This window comes from Oreochromis niloticus, linkage group LG6, assembly GCF_001858045.2.
Source record: "Oreochromis niloticus isolate F11D_XX linkage group LG6, O_niloticus_UMD_NMBU, whole genome shotgun sequence".
In the NCBI taxonomy this organism is placed as follows: Eukaryota; Metazoa; Chordata; class Actinopteri; order Cichliformes; family Cichlidae; genus Oreochromis; species Oreochromis niloticus.
Genome location: NC_031971.2, coordinates 24,300,945 through 24,318,409, shown reverse-complemented (window position 1 = coordinate 24,318,409; position 17,465 = coordinate 24,300,945). Strand labels below are relative to the sequence as shown.

Genomic DNA, 17,465 nt, shown 5'->3' with positions numbered 1-17,465 from the left:
TGACCACATTATTTTTCTTATGGCACAATACATAAAAACTTGAAATTCATAGTGGTTGTATTTTCATTTTCCAAGGACTGCAAATGGGACGGAGTGAAAGCGACGCCGGTTCATTAAATCCAGTCGTATTCATGTCTGATTGTGCTCGAATGGTTCATTTGTGTAAACGATGCTGAGTAAATGATTTGTTGCTATGATAAGTATGGTGGGTTTTAAAACAGTTGTTAATTTTTAAAAGTTAATACACTGATGTTTAAATATTTAATCTCTCTTTTTTTAAGTAATGCTCGTCTAAGAAAACAAAGTCATTGACTGTTACTGAACACACAAAACAACCTTGAATATGAAATTTCTATTCTTGTCGTCAGGCCAGAGTGAGAGCTAAAAAAAAGAAATCTAGAAAAAAATATGTTTGCACTTAGAGGCTCAGAATAACGACTCGGCGGTGTCGTTTTATTGCACTCGTTCCGCAAATTCAGCTGCAGCTCCACTAAATTTGATGCTATTAAGAGACAAAACCATTTTAGGTAGCAGACACCCTTTTTGCTGAACGTTTCACGCTCAGCAGACTGTGAGAAATGGTGATAGGGAGCGGTGTCATAACAGCTGGAAATGGTTAAGAGATGTGTTAAGTTAATTTTTCATGTCCACAATGTGATGGCAGAGACTTTATACTGATTTTGGAGGATTCAGTGGCCTCTAATATATTGTTTATTTATTTTGTTTGGTAAAGATGCTTTTTAACGCTCCTATATGTTAAAAAAAAAAGCATTTTTATGATATGGGAGTCTGTCACTAGGACTGAGACACATTTTTAGAGCCGCTAAAGGACCTGCAGTTTTTGGCCCTGCAGCCTGTGATGCACATGTGATCTTTCACTTGACACTCCGGACACCAAACAGGCTGTTTACTTTAAATGAGTCTGTAAGACAAAACAGGCCACTGGCCAGATTTATTCCTGTGTTTACGACTTAATTGTTTCTAGCTTCCTAAACTTCTGATGGCTTCACCTTATCTGACCTCACAGTGGAACAAACAGAAGGTGCTCTCGGCTGATAGGTCACACTGTCCTTGTAGAGGGCACTCCGGCAGGCCTCACTGATGGGAACAAAAGTAGCATGCTTTTACCCGCTGTGTGTAAAGGTGAAACACACCCCTGCGGTGTATGATTGGCCATAGCTGCAGCATGTCATTCTGAACATCCAATGAAATCGCTGGCCAAAGGTCAGGAACTTCCTGCTTTTTTTTTAAAAAAATGGAAGCTTTAGAGTTTGTGTGATTTGTTTACTTTACTGAACTTTGCACATTTGTTTCCCTGAGACAAAAACTGAACATCGTCCAACACTGAAATGTCATCAGTGAAACAAGAAGGTAGTATATCTGCACAAAAAAACGAGACCAGATGGTGGTTTGTTTGGGGTTTTTTTTATCACTTTCAGCCCTCATTGCTGTTGTGAAATCCTTTGACTGATCATCAAATGTCTGACAGATTGTTGTGTTTGTACTGCCGACTGACTGAAGCTGTGCTGTGTTGTCTCTAGTTTCAGAGCTCTCTATACCGGTCCCATGGGGAGAGATCAGAGGCCTGGGGTCCTGAACACGGCCACCCGGTGCTGTGCCTGCATGGCTGGGCAGATAACTGCGGTTCATTCAACACGCTCATTCCCTTCTTACCTAAAGGTAATTCACCACAGACAGGACAAGGGTGAGAAAAACTGTCACCTGTGGGCTGTTGTAGCTGTGGGTAAGTGGCTGTCAGCTCTGTGTGACTCATTATCTTCTGTGCCTTATTGCCCCCTACTCTGTACTCCCAGTACACCAAGGCAAGTGTAACATCACAACAGTAATCCTGACCTCGGACATTATATAAACAATCAAGTGGCAATCATCAGTTATTAATTAAATGCCTCTAGCGGAGGGGGGTTTAAACTATCCACGAGTGTTTTATATCTGCTGCTAAATCATAATAACTTTAGTTTTGTAGGCTTGTGGTCATAAACCACAAACATTATTAAATGATAACGGTCACAATGCCGGGAAGAGGTCAGGGGATGTTAAGCCACTTTATTTAAAACCACAAGTGAAAATCCCAAAAGCAGAACATCAGTCAAAAACTGCCAGGAAGGGCATTTTACACCAGGGGGTACATACAGCTCGCCTTATCTTAACTGGGCCAAGCCAGTGAAACTCCCCTTGCTATCACTGTAAATATGTTTAACTAAACATTTAATGCCATTAGATATAAGAGAAAAAAAGTGCAGTTACAATAATACACATCGGTTTTTCTGTATGGTTAAAAAAAAAAGGTGTAAAATGAAAATGTGTAAATAAATGACAGAAAATGTTCTGGTAGCTCAGTCGAAACTCTCTCCTACAATTGCATTAATTCACTGCAAATGCAGTTCATTCAGTCTCTGTCACTCCATGCATGTCCAGCAGGTTCCTGCTGACCCATCAACAGCTCAGGTTTGGATTTGGTTATTTTTCATCCCTTTTTATAGAATTTCTCTCTGCTTTAAACGTCTCCAAAGCTTTAAACAGAAACAAACCGAACATGCAGGATACTTAACACGGCTCAATAACATCATCAGGGATTTACCTGAAACTGGAAACTGCTGACAGAAAATGTATTTTATGACTTGCATTGCTTTTTTATTGGACTAGCATATTTAATATTCAGCTAAAACAAAACCCAATCCAAACGCTTGTCAGGTTTAGGGTTAAGAAGTTAATAGCCATTATCGAGCTGCTTCAGTCTGAACCAAACAGGCAGATGAACACTGCTGTGACCGTCTCCACTCCAGATATGTTTTTGTAATGCTTGTGTTTATTTTATTGCTTTTATTTGTGTTATTTTATTTTATAACATTTATTTCAATTTGTTAAGTATTTAAAAAATTTCATTTTAACATTTTTATATTTAGAATTTTTTTTTTCAGTTTCATTTGTTTCATTTTATTTTTTTCAGTTTTTTATTATTTACTTAATATTTATTAATTTATTAAATATTTAAACATTTTAAATATTATTGATGCTGCCGGTCTGTTGTGGTGAGGAGAAAGCTGAGCGTAAAAGCGTAAAAGTTCTCATTTTACCGGTCGATCTACGTCCCCGCTCTCGCCTATGGTCACGAGCTGTGGGTAGTGATCAAAAGAACGAGATCGCAGATACAAGCGGCAGAAATAAGCTTCGTCCAAAGGGTGGCTGGCCTCTCCCTTAGATACAGGTCAAGCAATTTGGCCATCCAGGAGGGGTTCAGAGTAGAGCCGCTGCTCCTCCACATCGAAAGGAGCCAGTTGAGGTGTTTGGGCAGATGACAAGGATGCCTCCTGGGTGCCCTACTGGTCGTGGTGTTCCAGGCATGTCCCACCGGGAGGAGGCCCCGGGGCGGACCCAGGACACGTTGATCTCTCAGGCGGCCTGGGAACACCTTTGCCTTCCCCGAGACAAGTTGGAGGAAGAGGCCAGGGATAGGGAGGTCTGAGCTTCTCTGCTTAGGCTGCTGCCCCCATGATCCAGCCCAGGATAAGCATTCTCTCTCTCTCTCTCTCTGCTTCTTCTTAGAGTGCAGATACGTGGCAGTGGACATGCCAGGTCACGGTCTGTCATCTCACCGGCCTCCTGGAGTCTTCTATTCATTTCCTGAGTATGCAGCAGACGTACGTAGAGTTACTGAAAGTGAGTGGAACCTGTTCAGCTCTTAGTAGCTGGGCTGCACTTTCAATCTCTTGGTTAAAACAGCACTGTGGTCAGCTAGATTTCATCAGATGAGTTTTCTGTGTCATACCCCCTGCAGGTCTCAGCTGGACAAAGTTCTCCATCATGGGTCACAGCATGGGTGAGTCACAGGCATGAACACTGACACTGTGCTGTGTGTCGTCCATTTATTCTTCTGGAAAGTCTGAATTTAACTTTTATAGAAATACACCGACTATCTAAACTCAGGTCTAACTGATTAAATGTGCTGCTGTGCTGTGTGTGGAGCCACCAATCAAAGCGATGCTGCAACAATTAGTGGTTTAATCAACTCATCAAGGGGACAGAGAACTCCAAATCTTCTGGCAATTGATCTGTGCTTAAACCTAAACAAGTTGATCATGCCAAGCATATTTGTTTTATTTTTATGCATAATAGTGACAGTGCTCACATAAACTAGTGGGATCCTTTCCCACGATCCATCACAGCATACCCTAATGTGTCAGACATGCATACAGATATTGAAATAATAGAAAGAAGTATAATAAAATGATACTTTAAACATTTATAAATGACTTTATCAATACGGTTTCCAATAAACAAAATAATCTGAACAATTTGCATATTTCTGCAAGTATTTAATCAGCCAATCACAGCGATTCAGAAGATTTGGGCACATACACATGGTCAAGCCAATCTGCTAAAGTTCAAACTGACCATCAGAATGGAGAAGAAAGTTGATTTAAGTAAACACTAAAAGCCAAATGGGCTGGTCTATTTCAGAAACTGCTGATCTGCTTGCAATTCCCCACAAACCATCCCGGTGCTAGAAAGGTGTACCAAATAAAGTGGCTGGTGAGGGCTGTAATCTAGTAAAATTGATGCTGTAAAGTTTTTACTGGAAAAAAGAAAAAAACCTAGCTGCTGCAGCGCTCAGCTAATGGGAATCCTAATGAACTGCATCGCTCTTGCTTTTTTTCTGACATTTTGAGCAAAATAAACAAAGAAAGAGAAAAATACTTGTTTTCAGCCAGAGTCTGTTTTAAATTCAACGTGTCAGAAAAATGATGGTGTTAATTTGATGATGTGCTCACTCCCTTACAGGTGGCAACATCGCCGTCATGGTAAATTAAACGCATCACGTTCATCTAATCACAGCTTTTATGAAATATGTGTCATAAACTGCATTTTCAAGGTGATCACAGCAGGAACGTCACTGTGTTTCCTACAGTTCAGCGCATTGTATCCTGATATGGTGGATGGCATCGTAGTGCTGGACGTTTTTGGATTTGTACCTACAGATCCGGTACTTTTCATAACTGCTGGAAAAAAACACCAACAATCTAATAGTTGGAAAGATGCAGAACTACTTTATTAAATTATCTTTATGAGCCACTCATGTCTGCGTTTCTGATTTTCTCACCTCTCATTTTTTTGCAGAAAGAAATCCCCCGAATCATGAGGCAGGGGATGGATGAGATGCTCAAGTATGAAAAAAAGGCAGAAGAGGAGAAGAAGAGGGTTTACACGTATGAGAAGGCGGTGGAGAGGTATCGCTTTATTTTATGGCCAATTCAAGTGGAGTAAGCCTTTTGTTTATGTGTTTGTGCTGAAGTGAAGTGAAGCTCTGCTGCTTTCTTCATACAACTGAACTGCTGGCAATCACTGTGGGTAATGTTGGCATCAAGTCTTGACAGAGTGAACTGCATTTTGTTGTTAGTTTGTTTTCTAAAAAAAACAAAAAAGGGAAAAAGAAAGCACCTCTTGTTCTGCCGCATCAATTTAGTTTTGTTTCAAACAGAAGTGCTCGCTGTGTGGAATAATAATAAACTGCAGAGAGGGATGAAACAGAAGAAAATAAAACTGAGTCACAGTTTTGGCTAAATTGTTTTGTTTCCTTCAGGCTGTTGGCTGCAAACCCGACTCTGTCTGAACGGTCTGTTCAAATGCTTTTAGAGCGAGGTCTGACTCGAGTTGAAGGAGGTATGTCTTTATCGCTTCTCCTCCTGTCAGCGAGGAATAATCTCACTTTGCTTTCTCTCATTTGCTGGCAGCTGAATGTGTTTCTCCTCATCAGGATTTGTGTTCTCCAGAGACCTCCGAGTTAATTTTGTGAGTCACTTTTAACCTCCCCAAACTTCACCACATCCCACTTTGTTTCTCCTCCAATAGAGATTTGGCATTCAGTTCACATACATTTGATGTGTTTTATGCAGAAAAACATAGAGCGGATCACTTTGGAGCAGAGCCTGGCGATGCAGTCGATGATTCAAGCTCCTGTTTTACTTATCCTGTAAGATTTTTAACACTAATCTGATATTACAGTATACTTTATTTTACAGGGTGCACATGTCCCTGTTTGCTGTTTAAATTATTTCTGCCCTTTAAAATAAAGCATGTCAAAAAAACCCACATGTAACACCAATCTGTGTTTTTCTAGAGCTGACAAAGGTTTTGGTCCGGCATCTAGGGAATCGAGCCAGAAACTCACTTCGAAACTCCTCCAAGTCTATCAGGAAAGAAATGTGAGTTTAATTTTACGTGAGAGTAAATCACTCTCTAACATCTGTATGATTAAAAAAAAAATCTAAGTTTCATTTTAAAAACCCTACAATAACACAGAGAAACGATCAAACCTCAACAGTCAGGTGAGTCCCTGTGAGCAAAGACTTGGCAACAGTGGGAAGGACAAATTCCCTCTTAACAGGAAGAAACCTTGTGGGTGAGGGGAGGAGACAGGACACACTGTCTGACACACTTACCTCCTGATTCATCATCAGTTATTGAATTTTCTGTGCAGCCTAATTAGCCGGAGCCAAATTAGATCAAATATTTAAAATGCTATTTATGTAGCACTTTTTTCAAAATCCACTACCAGTAAACTGTAGTAAAATGAGAAAATAAAACCGAAAGTCAGGAAAGGCTTTCCCATGAAAGTTTGTTTTAACCTCCTCAGATCTGAGCTATTGCTGAGGATCCACTTTTAATTTCTCCCATGAGTCAGACATGTTGAACAAAAAGTCATCCTCATTGTCCTCATACGGAAGCAATTATTTAGTTATGCTGTAAAATAAACTAAAGCCACCATTATTTGATCAAGTGTAAATCATTTTACTGAGGAAAACGAAGCATGAAGTGCAGAAAAGCCAAACTTTAATGTCCCTGTATGAGGATTCAGGGTCTCAGGTAGTTAAAGGAAGTGATGGATGCCAACCTGATTTCCTCAGGCACATTGTTGCAGAGGCTAACTGCAAAAGACCTTTGCATGAGGATCTGTACTGATGTATAAATTAGTAAGACAGCGTTCCTGTGTGGAGTTTTCCTCTTCTCCTTGTGTCCCTGTGGGTTCGGTCCAGCTCCTTCAGCTTTCTCCCACAGTCCAAGGACGTGCAGTTAGTGGGATTAGGTTAACTGGTGGTTCTAAATTGCCCATAGGTGTAAAGGTTGTCTGTTTGTTAGACCTATGGCAGATCGATGACCTGTGCAAGGTCTACTATGCTTCTTGCCCTATGGAAGCTGGGATAGACTCCAGCTCCTCCACGACCTCAATTGGTAAAGCAGAAGAAACTGGATGGATGGTTAAGACCCATTTTTTTTGTTGCATTTGTAAAATTAGAGAACTAACAAAATGAAAACTGTATTTTTCTCACTAAGGAAACAGAACAACTGTGAAGTGGAAGTAAAAAATAAATAAATAAATCTCTTTAGGTTTGAGCAAATAAATCAAAGTAAAAGAAGCCTAGTTTGGTGATAAATAAAACATTTATAAGCCTAATGGCTTTACAAGTGGTTAAAAAAAGGTCCGCACACGCAGTCAAATATGCCCACGCACTGTAAAATTTGACTTTGATTTCTCTTATTAGGATAAGAGATTCATGTTTATGCCTCCAGATTCAGCAAAATTAAGAGGACACTATTCACAGGAATCTAGTTTTTTTTTTTTTTTTTTTTATCAGAGCCACAGGAAGCCACCAGGGATGGGCAGAAGAAACGCATGTGGCTCCTGCGCTGCTGGACCAAGACGCCCGAGCACAAAGCGAGACCGCAAAGGACCATAAAATAAAACCCTGAAACATCAAAATACATAAAAACATGGAGGCAGTATTTATTTCAGATGCAAACATCAAAATGTCAGGGTGCAACAAATGATCCTTGTGTCATATTTACAAATGTTTTTGTTGGTTTTATTGTTATGTTAGAAAAAAAATAAGAAACTGAGTGTAACTGATATGAAGCGCTGGGTCCTGCAGACAAACGGTTTGATTAAAAATGACAGCAGGCTGATCTGTACGAGAAACAATCATTTTCTGCTTTCAAAGAGCAGATGCTCTATCGCTGTAATTGGAATCCAGCTAATTGGATGGCATATCAGCTAATAGTAAGTAACCCAATTAATATTCATTAAATGATTATTTATGAGGCGTTAACTATCCACATAAAGCCAATTGATTATTTCTTAACAGGATCCGTGACACACCCTGCATGTTAATTCGTGCATTAAGTCGCGTTAGTTAGAAATGTTTTACAACTTTATTAAAAAGTGTACACGTGGATCTGACCTGCTGAAATCCCAAAACAGAGAATCTGCAGCAGTCAGATGCCTCCAATCACGACTGAATCTATATTATAGTTTTAAAATACAACATGTGCAGGATTTATAAAGATTAGCAGCAATAAAAACACAGAAGGGTCCTATCAAAGCGTTAAACAAATACAAATGACAGCCTGTGAAAGCTGCACACTTTTTATTGTATTTAACTAAAACTGGATTAAAAAAAACACTTAGTTCACTATTATAACCTTGGTCAGCAGCCATCTTCAAATGCAACTGCGGACTTGGAGTCGAGCAAAAAAGAAAGATTTTAATAGCTTGAAGAAATAATCATGTTGTATGTGACTTTATTATAATCTCACATCATTATTTAGGTCCACTCTTCTTCATAATGTCCATCAGCATACATTTGTTTATGCTGAGCTCTCTGAAGTTTGTGGTTTGGACTTTGACAGGAGCATTACACCTTGAATTTTCTTGTTTTTTAGTCATTCTGCTGTGCTCGGGATCATTGTCCTATTGCGTAATTCAATCTGGGCCAAGCTGAGCTATTGGCTCCAGAATACTTTGGCATACGAGATTTCCAGGCTCACTCAATGGCAGGCGCTGTTGCTGCAAAGCAAGCCCAATAATCAACCCTCCATCACTGTGCTTGACAGCTTGCATGAGGTGTATGTGCTGAATGTGACACTTTGCATTGTGGCCACACATCTCCACTTTGGTGGAGACTTCTGTTGCCAAACAATCCATATTTGTTCAGTCTTTCTCTAAATGTATTGTCATGAATGTTCACCGTAACATGCTAACTGAGCCCTGTAGCTGTAGCTCTGGGGTTTTGCAGTTTCTCTGAGAATTGCATGGTATGATCTTTGAAAGTGAATTTTCTGGGGCATCCACTCCTGGGAAGATTGTGGGTTTGTGTTAACACACCCCTGAATGTTCCCGACCAGCAAACTGCCAAATGCTGTGCTTTCAAAGAGGAGATCAAACTTGCTGGTTATCGGTTGATCAACTACATTCGATTATTGGTACCTGGCTGCGTCATATCCTCTTAATTCCTGTAGAAGCTGTAAGGGTGTAGTGTTTTACCGACCTGCACAGAGTTCGGTGAAAACTTTCTTTTTCACAGTTCAACACTCTTGTCTTTTACTAGTAAATCCTCTTACCCTGTTTGTCTGTCTGTCTCTCTCAGGACACTGTGGTGAGAGTACCTGGCAGTCATCACGTCCATCTTGATAATCCTGAAGTCGTCGCTCCATTTATTTGTGACTTCCTGCAGACCAAAGTGCTCTCACAGCAGGTGAAAGCCTAGTGGACAAGATGGAACCATCACACACTCACATTCTCCATGTGAAGTTTCACACTTCAAAAGTCTCAGTGCACTGTTTTCGTCTCTCTTAGAGCTCGCATTACCATAAAATTGTTCCAGTAATTTGTTCTGTTCTGTACAAACCCAACTGGAGAGTCATTTGGAATAATAATACTGAATAATAATTAAAAAAAGCATGATTTATGAAACTAAACTTTTCAGTCTTTTACAATTTTTGTGGAAATGGTGCATCTCATTCATTTTAGCTCATTAGTTATATAAAGGACCAGGACAGAAATGTTTCTCTCTGTGTCGCTGTAAAGAAGCACTCCTGAAATGTTTCCATTCATTAATCCATCCATTTACAAGACAGATGAAGAACAGCCTGCGATGTCTTCAGAAAAATAACAGCAATTTCAGCAAAATATATCAGTTTTCTCTCATTCAGCCCATCAACTGTCATTACAAAGAAAAGATGCAGCTCGGCTCTTTGGCTTAACCACCTTAAGTTTGGAGTGGAACTCAGCCTGTGACTAATGCCATTGTCTGCAGGAAGGCTCTAAATCTGATGGTGATTCAGACCTAACCCTCTCATGATGTGACCCATTATTCCTGCAACATAACTCTTCCTGGTGCAGTGAAAAATCCAAAGAGGATGCCCTCCTCTGTGATTGTCGCACTTTGCAAAGCCATGCAGTGGCTAGGCTGGACTGGATCCTAAAATGTGCCAGCACAGGTGACACCAATGCTTTGTAAAGTCATGTCACAACTCCTCATGTCAACCTTTTTTTTTGACTGTGATTAGTTGTTGTCATATAAAGGCATCTTCTGATTTAATTTTCTGTTTCATGTAAATACTTGGGCAGTAGTTTGTTCTGTTGTATAGCTTCTGTCAGGCACTGAAGGCCATCTCCATCTCGATGAGCATCAGCCGACTGTGAAAACATGGGGCCGGGAACAAAAAGCCATTTAGACATTTTAACATATTGCCATGCATTGTGGTTTTGTGGCAGTCTGCTTGAGTTTTCAGTGCAGTCGCATGTGTGTAAAAAGCCCTGAACTGAATAAAAATCCTCTGCGTGTAACTTACGCAGTGAGGAAGTCACAGTTCATCGCTTCTGTTTATGTGAGGCTGATCTGTTTAACTGCTGCTTTTCATGAATCTGGTAGCGGTGCTGAGTGATGCTAAAAATGGCAGTCATTAAAAAAGATGACATCCTCTGACAACTTCTGGATATGTAGGCCACCCTCCTCCCTCTGCTCAGATTTTTTACTTTAAAAAAATAAAAAAAATAAAATAAAAATAAAATCTGACTGTCTTAAACACTGCAGCTGCTGTCAGTCAGAGCAGATATGAAAGGAGTCCCTCACACAGAGATGGCTCCCTCTCTCTCAATGTCACATAAACTGTGTGATGGCCTTGGTGTTAAATGGAGTGGAATTGATTTTACGCAGCGCGTAGCAAGGCAGCGAGCATCCACAGACATCTGAAGGGCTTGTCCCCCTCCACCACCACCAGCAAACCCCCCCACACCTACCCACCCTCCTCAAAAATGATTATAGTTATATAAGTTTCCCTCCCACTCCCGCCGTCGTCATGGCAACCCCCACCCCTCCTTTTTGAACGTCAGAGCCAGGAGCTGGAGGATGAAGCCGCATGCAGCTTCAGCGTCTCGTGCCTCTCAGAGAGCACCTGTGATTATTTTGCAGAGGAGGAGCAGCTGCTGCAGCGACGGATATCATCTAATGAGAGGTTCGGACTCTGGGCTGCTCTTCGTCGCTTAAAAAATCGCCACCGATCGAGCAGCGTCCACAGGTAAAAGCGCGGTGCCTCTATTTACTCCCGTGCGCTATTTTTAGAAAAAACACCTGTGCCAGCTAATGATTGTGAAACTGAGAGGAGTAATGATGGAAAGCCCCGCTGCCTGTTTAGTCGCTGTAGTGTCTTTTTTTTCTGTCGTGAGAAGGGAGCGGGAAGGCTTTCTCGGAGATGCAGTTAGCGGTGCGTATTTGGAAGGTTTAAACAACTCTGCTCATCCACCCTTTCCCACGATCTCGTCTCTTTTGCTTCTCTCCCTGTCCTCTCCTCCTCACCCTCCTTCTCCTCCACCCTTCCCATTCTTTTTGCCCTGACAGCCGGTATGTCGTGGTTGTTCTTGGACTGGTTCGTCCCACTCTACTTGCTGGTGTCGGTGTTGGTGCTGGCAGGCTTCGGAGCGTGCCTGTACTTCCTAGAGCCCGGGTTGCAGGATGCCCACAAGTGGAGCAACAAAACAGTCCGGCATCACCCGCTGGTGGCCAGTGTGAACTGCAGAGATGACGATAGCAATGCCCTGATATGATCAAGAGGGCGAGGCGAAGCGGGAGGGCGGCTGACCATCTGGACAGGGGTGCTGCCGCCGGGACACCCGTGGGATGGGAGCCAACACCCAAACGACCGTGGAAGAAAAATGGGAGAGAAAGGATGAGAAAGGAGGGGGAGATTATCTGTTGTGTCTGATAATGCAAACCTTGTTCTATATCATTCCAACTTTTCTCTGATCTCTGCTGATTTTCGTTGTAGAGGTGAGAGAAAAGTAAAGCAGAGACGTTTTTAACATTCTTAAAAATAAAAATAAAAAAAGAAGAAGAAAAATTAAAAAGCCAAATGCACAATGCGGAGAAGACTGTATCCAGATAGAGATTGTGGGGTGATTGGAGGAAGTGTTGCCCTTTAGAAATGTGTTTGTAAATTTCACGCCATCCTATACTTGTGCCAAGTTTTACACGCATTTTGTAATTTTGACAATCACTTTGCATATCTCATAAAGTTTACTTACATTGTGCATTTAATTAGCTGAAGTGAGCGACATAAGTGCAATGACTTTGCTGCCAGCGGGGAGGGTTATAAATCCTCTCTCTGATGTCGGCGTGGCAGCTGCTCAGACGCATGTGGATTGTTTAGTGCCGCTGTGCCAAAACGGTGTGTTATTAGTGACTTACTTTAAACTGTTATGTACCCAATAAATGCAACTGATTCATTTAAGGTGCCAAGATTATCCTAGATGGACCAAGACGACTGACAAATAGCCTAGTATTTGGTAAAGTGTATTTTTAATTTTTTTGCTTTCTTTATTTTCATTGTTTTTACTTGACAGCATGGTGAGAAACTGTGGGTGTGTAACGACCCTCTTTTAAGAATCATATGCTTCCTTTGTTCATACAAAAATAAAACTGCTCAGTCCTCGCTTCTTTGTATTTGCTGTTTCTATGCATGAATATCCACCCTAAATATATGGTCTAAAGATATGTGCTTCTAAATAATTCATATATATATATATATTGTAATATTTTAACTAGCTTGTACTCCAGCAGCTGGGCTTGCTTAATATTTCCCATTAAGGATTTACATTAAGCTTACATTAAAGTAGTCACTTGATATCCTTTTATCTATAAACTCTCAGCAGCTCCGTCAAAATTTCTCAAATTGTTTTAAGTTACCTGACTTTTTAAGCCCTGACAAGATAAAATATTCACAAAAGCAAAGGGCTTTGGATTTTCTGCCCTCCTTAGTCATCTCAACCTGGCTCTTTTGTAGGTTGAACCCCTGGTTTGGAAAGCCTTTGAAGTCCAATAATATGACAGCCCAGAGCAGTAAAATACTCTTTATGCTTTGATTCAGCAATATCAAAACTATGATATCATCTGAGCTTCAGTCAAAGATTGAAATGCATGTTTGCTGTATTTTTGTAAGTAAATTTGTACTTTCAATGCAGGACTTTCATTTACAGTGCAGTCTTTCTATATATATACCTTCAGCTTTAAAACAAAAACAAAAAAAAGCTTACAATACTACACCTACACTTTTGAAAAGCCCTTTAAACTCTGCTCAGAGTAGATGCTTCGAGTTTGAAGGTCACTCACTCATGGAGTGCGTAGAGTCTGTAAAGAAGAGGCTTTTTCATTTAAGACAGTACGAGGATAAAACTAGCTCTGCAACAGTTTGAAATCATGCTTAGATATTCATATTTTCTCTTGTAATGCAGAAAAAACAAACTCTGACAGTGTAGTTGTCAGCAGAGTCAGAGGAGGTGCATTCACATTATTATGTGAATGCATTTGTAGGTGTGGGGTTGTTTGTCTATAGTACCTTGTTACTATTCTGCCAAGACTCTGCAGCTGAAGACGATGTAGTAGCTAAATCTGGTTTGAAGTACGATGCATCATTTCACCTGTGACATTAATGTTCTTGTGACCGGGTTCTATAAAAGCATCAAACATAAGTTAATGGTCTGAGTGATTCTGTCACTCATATTTTGCTCTATAATCAGACAAGCTTCACAGTGTCCCACGAACCAAATCAAATGAGACACCAGCGTGGGAGTGCAACAGTGAAGCCTCAGTGTCGAGGTATGGAGAGAATGGCACTCGTGTGCCCACTACTTCCTACTGCTCTGCTCCGAGTCTCACACACTGTGCCTTGTTTACTCTCTCAGTCTGTCAGCAGCAGACACGGGGCATCATCGCCACACGTCAGGTCAGTGTCTTTTTCTGCAGCTCTAACAAAAAAAAAAAACTGTTGTTTTTTTCATAGTAAACACTGTTTTGTGCTGGTATTTTCAGTGTTAGTGCATACCAGCCATGCTGCCTCAGACTGCAGTGTTTAAAAGTATTTTAATGCATTCACAAAAGTGCTGCACTTTTAGATTACTTGAGTGCTACGATTTTATGCAATTATGTGATACTTAAGCCCTACTACATATTTTCTGTACAGACATAAGTGCTTATTTAATATTTCAATATATATTAAAAAAAAACATAGTCGGTTGATAAAATGTGGTGTATTGGCTTCCTAGAAGGTTTTTTTTTTAAACAGATTAACACTGGCTTCACTTCACCTGCACTTATCGATGACATTAAACCATTAAAGTAAAAAAATCTAACACTCCTTTGGAGCTACAGTGGGATTTTCAAACTTTTGATAAGTGTAGTTTGCAGATATTTCTGTTCTTTATCTTACCCCTTTAATATTTATTGAAAGTTTATTGAACCATTTGACAATTTTTAAATGAATTAAACATTATTTGCATTTATTTAGGGTTTTTTTAAGGTGAAAAAATTACAGTGATGATATAGAAGTCTCTAAAATTCACAAAACCTGATGTATCACATATGACACACTAGGCATCAAGGGTTTAAATCTAATTTGAAATGCAGATGTATCGTCTGCTGTCCCATGTAGTTTGTTATCTGTCCTGTTTGTCATTTGCAGCCTCTCTATGCTCCTCTTTCCTCCCTTCTCCTTAAGTGGAGAGTTCTTCCTCCCCACAGTTGCCGTGTTTCTCTCTACATTGATTATCTGATTTTTGGGTCCTACCCCTAACACTGTATGGTCTAATATTCTGAAGTGCTGCTTGTTAAATAAAATTCAATAGGAAAAAATCAAATTGAAGCTTGCACTTCAGTTAAACTGAATATTTTTAAGAATGTTATTCCCACATTTTCTATTCATTTGGACAGTGTTTATAGAGATGATGTTTAGCATAAAGTTGAATTCTATTCTATTCTATTCATATAAAAAAAGTTATTTTTTTCTTAGTTTCTTCATTCTCATCATGTGATTAGTTTTTCTTTGCATCTTTGTCTTGCTAAAACAGAATGAGTGTTTTTAACCGTCTGGCACCTTTGATCCCACAAGTACCTGACTCCAGCAGACAAACAAAGGAGCATCCAAAAGTGTGTTTGTCACCTCCTCTGCCTCTTTCTTCTCCCGTCATTAAGAAGAAAGCCATTCAAATCCCATCATTTGATGAGAAGGGACTTATCTTTGAAAAACACAACGCAAAGCCATACACGGCGGACAGGTAAATTAATGTGAAGTTTGTTTTTCTTTCTTGGATTTATGTGCTACATAATCTAGTAATTATTGGTACATTTTTTTCTTTCCAGATCCTTTGATTCAATTTGGACATCCAAGACGCCCAGCCCGCCCTCGAGGAGTAAATCATGTCAGCATTCACAGAGAAACCATGGAGAAAGAGCTTCAACCCTCCCAAGGACCAAGCCTAAAACATGCAACTCTCAGTATCTCTCTGCAAAGCCCAGCACCTCCATTTCTCCTTCTCCTAAGCCAAATTCCTCTCCCACTCTTCCCGCTGTCAAACCAAAGCCAAGTGATTCTCTTCATCTTCCCGCCTCACAGGCGAGTGATCTTTCTCCATTACTGCACCAGCCAGCACCAAAGCCAAGTGTATCTCCAACTCTGACAGTCCCAACACCCAGGCTAAGCCCATCTCCAACGTCCCTTTGCCAAGGGACGAGCTCAGACGGTCAACCAGTAAAACAGCCTTCTCCTATTGCAAAAGAAAGACGCGCTAAATCTATTCCCATCTGTAATGTCAAAGCGGAGACATCGAATGAGATAAAGCATGAAATTCTTGACCAGGATGCTTTACTGGACTTTACTCACCCTGAGATGAGAAGAGGTCGTCCCATTATGAACAGAGAGTCTCAACATCAGACTTACTCAGAATCCCACAGACGCCCGGTCACATCTTCGGATCTTTGCTTTCTGCAAAGCAAACTTGGACTAAGTAAAAAAGAAACTACTGCCAAAGATGAAGCAAAGGCTCTGCAAAGGAGTACAGACATTACTGCATTACCTAAACCAAAGTGGAACATCAATCAGCACCAGGAATTTCAACCCAGTAGAGTGACAGGTACACAAATATCCACTAACTCTAAAGGCATTAAGTCTGCTAACGTTGCTCACCGGGAGTCTCCATCAGTGTTTGATGGACCGGCCACTCTGTCAGGTCCTCAAAGAAAATATAAAGACTACCCTCAGAAGAGCAATTACTCTCAGACCTTACATTTTACCTCAGCTCACCCACCATATGAGCAACTGTATTCTGAGAAAAAAGCAGCTTTACCCGTGACTCCTCAAACATCCTTTTCCACTGAGCCTCTTTTTAATCAGTCAGGCGTTTCGCCAAGCATCGAGGCAAGGAGGAGACGGTTCGACCTGCACAGTGAAACAAGATCAGAAGCAGCATTTCTGTCAGCTTCTCGTCCCAGGAAACAGCAGGAAGAAAACAATAATCAGACAATTACAGGAAACTCTCATAAAATCTTTCATGAAACTGGTGCATCTCAAAACATCAAGTCCCCACAGAGACCCCTCAGGTTCCCGTCGAAGGCACAGAGTCAAACTGTGGATGTAAGGTGTGCAGTGAGTCAGTCTCACTGTTTATCAAAGGATTACAGCTGCCAGTCAAGAGAAGCTCATCAGAAAATGGAGGCTTCCCACTGCACACACAGGTTAAATCAGCTTAAGACATGTCAGGTGGCACCTCAGACCCAGGAGGCCTCCCACCCTGCCTGTGGTGTGTGCACCACCTCACAAAGGGGATCCTTTTTGAAACCTGACCTTCAGTCACACAGACGTGGCTTAGATCAGGAACAGTCTCCTCCTCACAAAGAGATGAAGGTCAGCAGTACAACACTGAATCAAACAGACATGTTAGCACCACCTGACCACCGTGGGGTGCCAGCAAAGCTACCAGAACGTCCCTCAGAGAAATATGCTGCAAGCTGGCCCCCGTCTGTAGCGCACTGCCCATTCAGCACAGACAGTTTTGGCCTAAGCTCAAAGGGGGTCTTTGACAGAGTATACCAGAGCCTGGAAAAGACAACAACAGCAACAACAGCTTCCAGTCTACTAAATCAGCTGAATGACTCTGAAATAGGCAAAGTATTTTTCTCAGAGGAATCAGAAGACCCCTATTACGTCACGATGTATTACCCAGGCTCAATTTATGTGGGTAAGTACAAATATATTCAAGTCACCTGCAAGATTTTAACAGAACAAACCCAGCGACAGCGCCTCTTTGATGCCCCTGCTTTTATTTGGAGTGGGAGTTGAATAAT

At 40.9% G+C, this 17,465-nt stretch overlaps 1 long non-coding RNA gene and 1 pseudogene across 1 annotated transcript; both read left to right on the top strand.

The window, feature by feature from the left end:
• The first annotated feature begins 1,205 nt into the window (after positions 1-1,205).
• On the top strand, positions 1,206-9,771 carry LOC100709979 (serine hydrolase-like protein; annotated as a pseudogene).
• Positions 9,772-11,100: 1,329 nt separating this feature from the next.
• Positions 11,101-17,460, top strand: LOC106098448 (uncharacterized). Its single transcript, XR_001224673.3, has 4 exons — positions 11,101-11,373; positions 11,694-14,073; positions 15,194-15,400; positions 15,486-17,460. It is a non-coding gene; the product is annotated as an uncharacterized LOC106098448 (long non-coding RNA).
• The last annotated feature ends 5 nt before the right edge of the window (positions 17,461-17,465 follow it).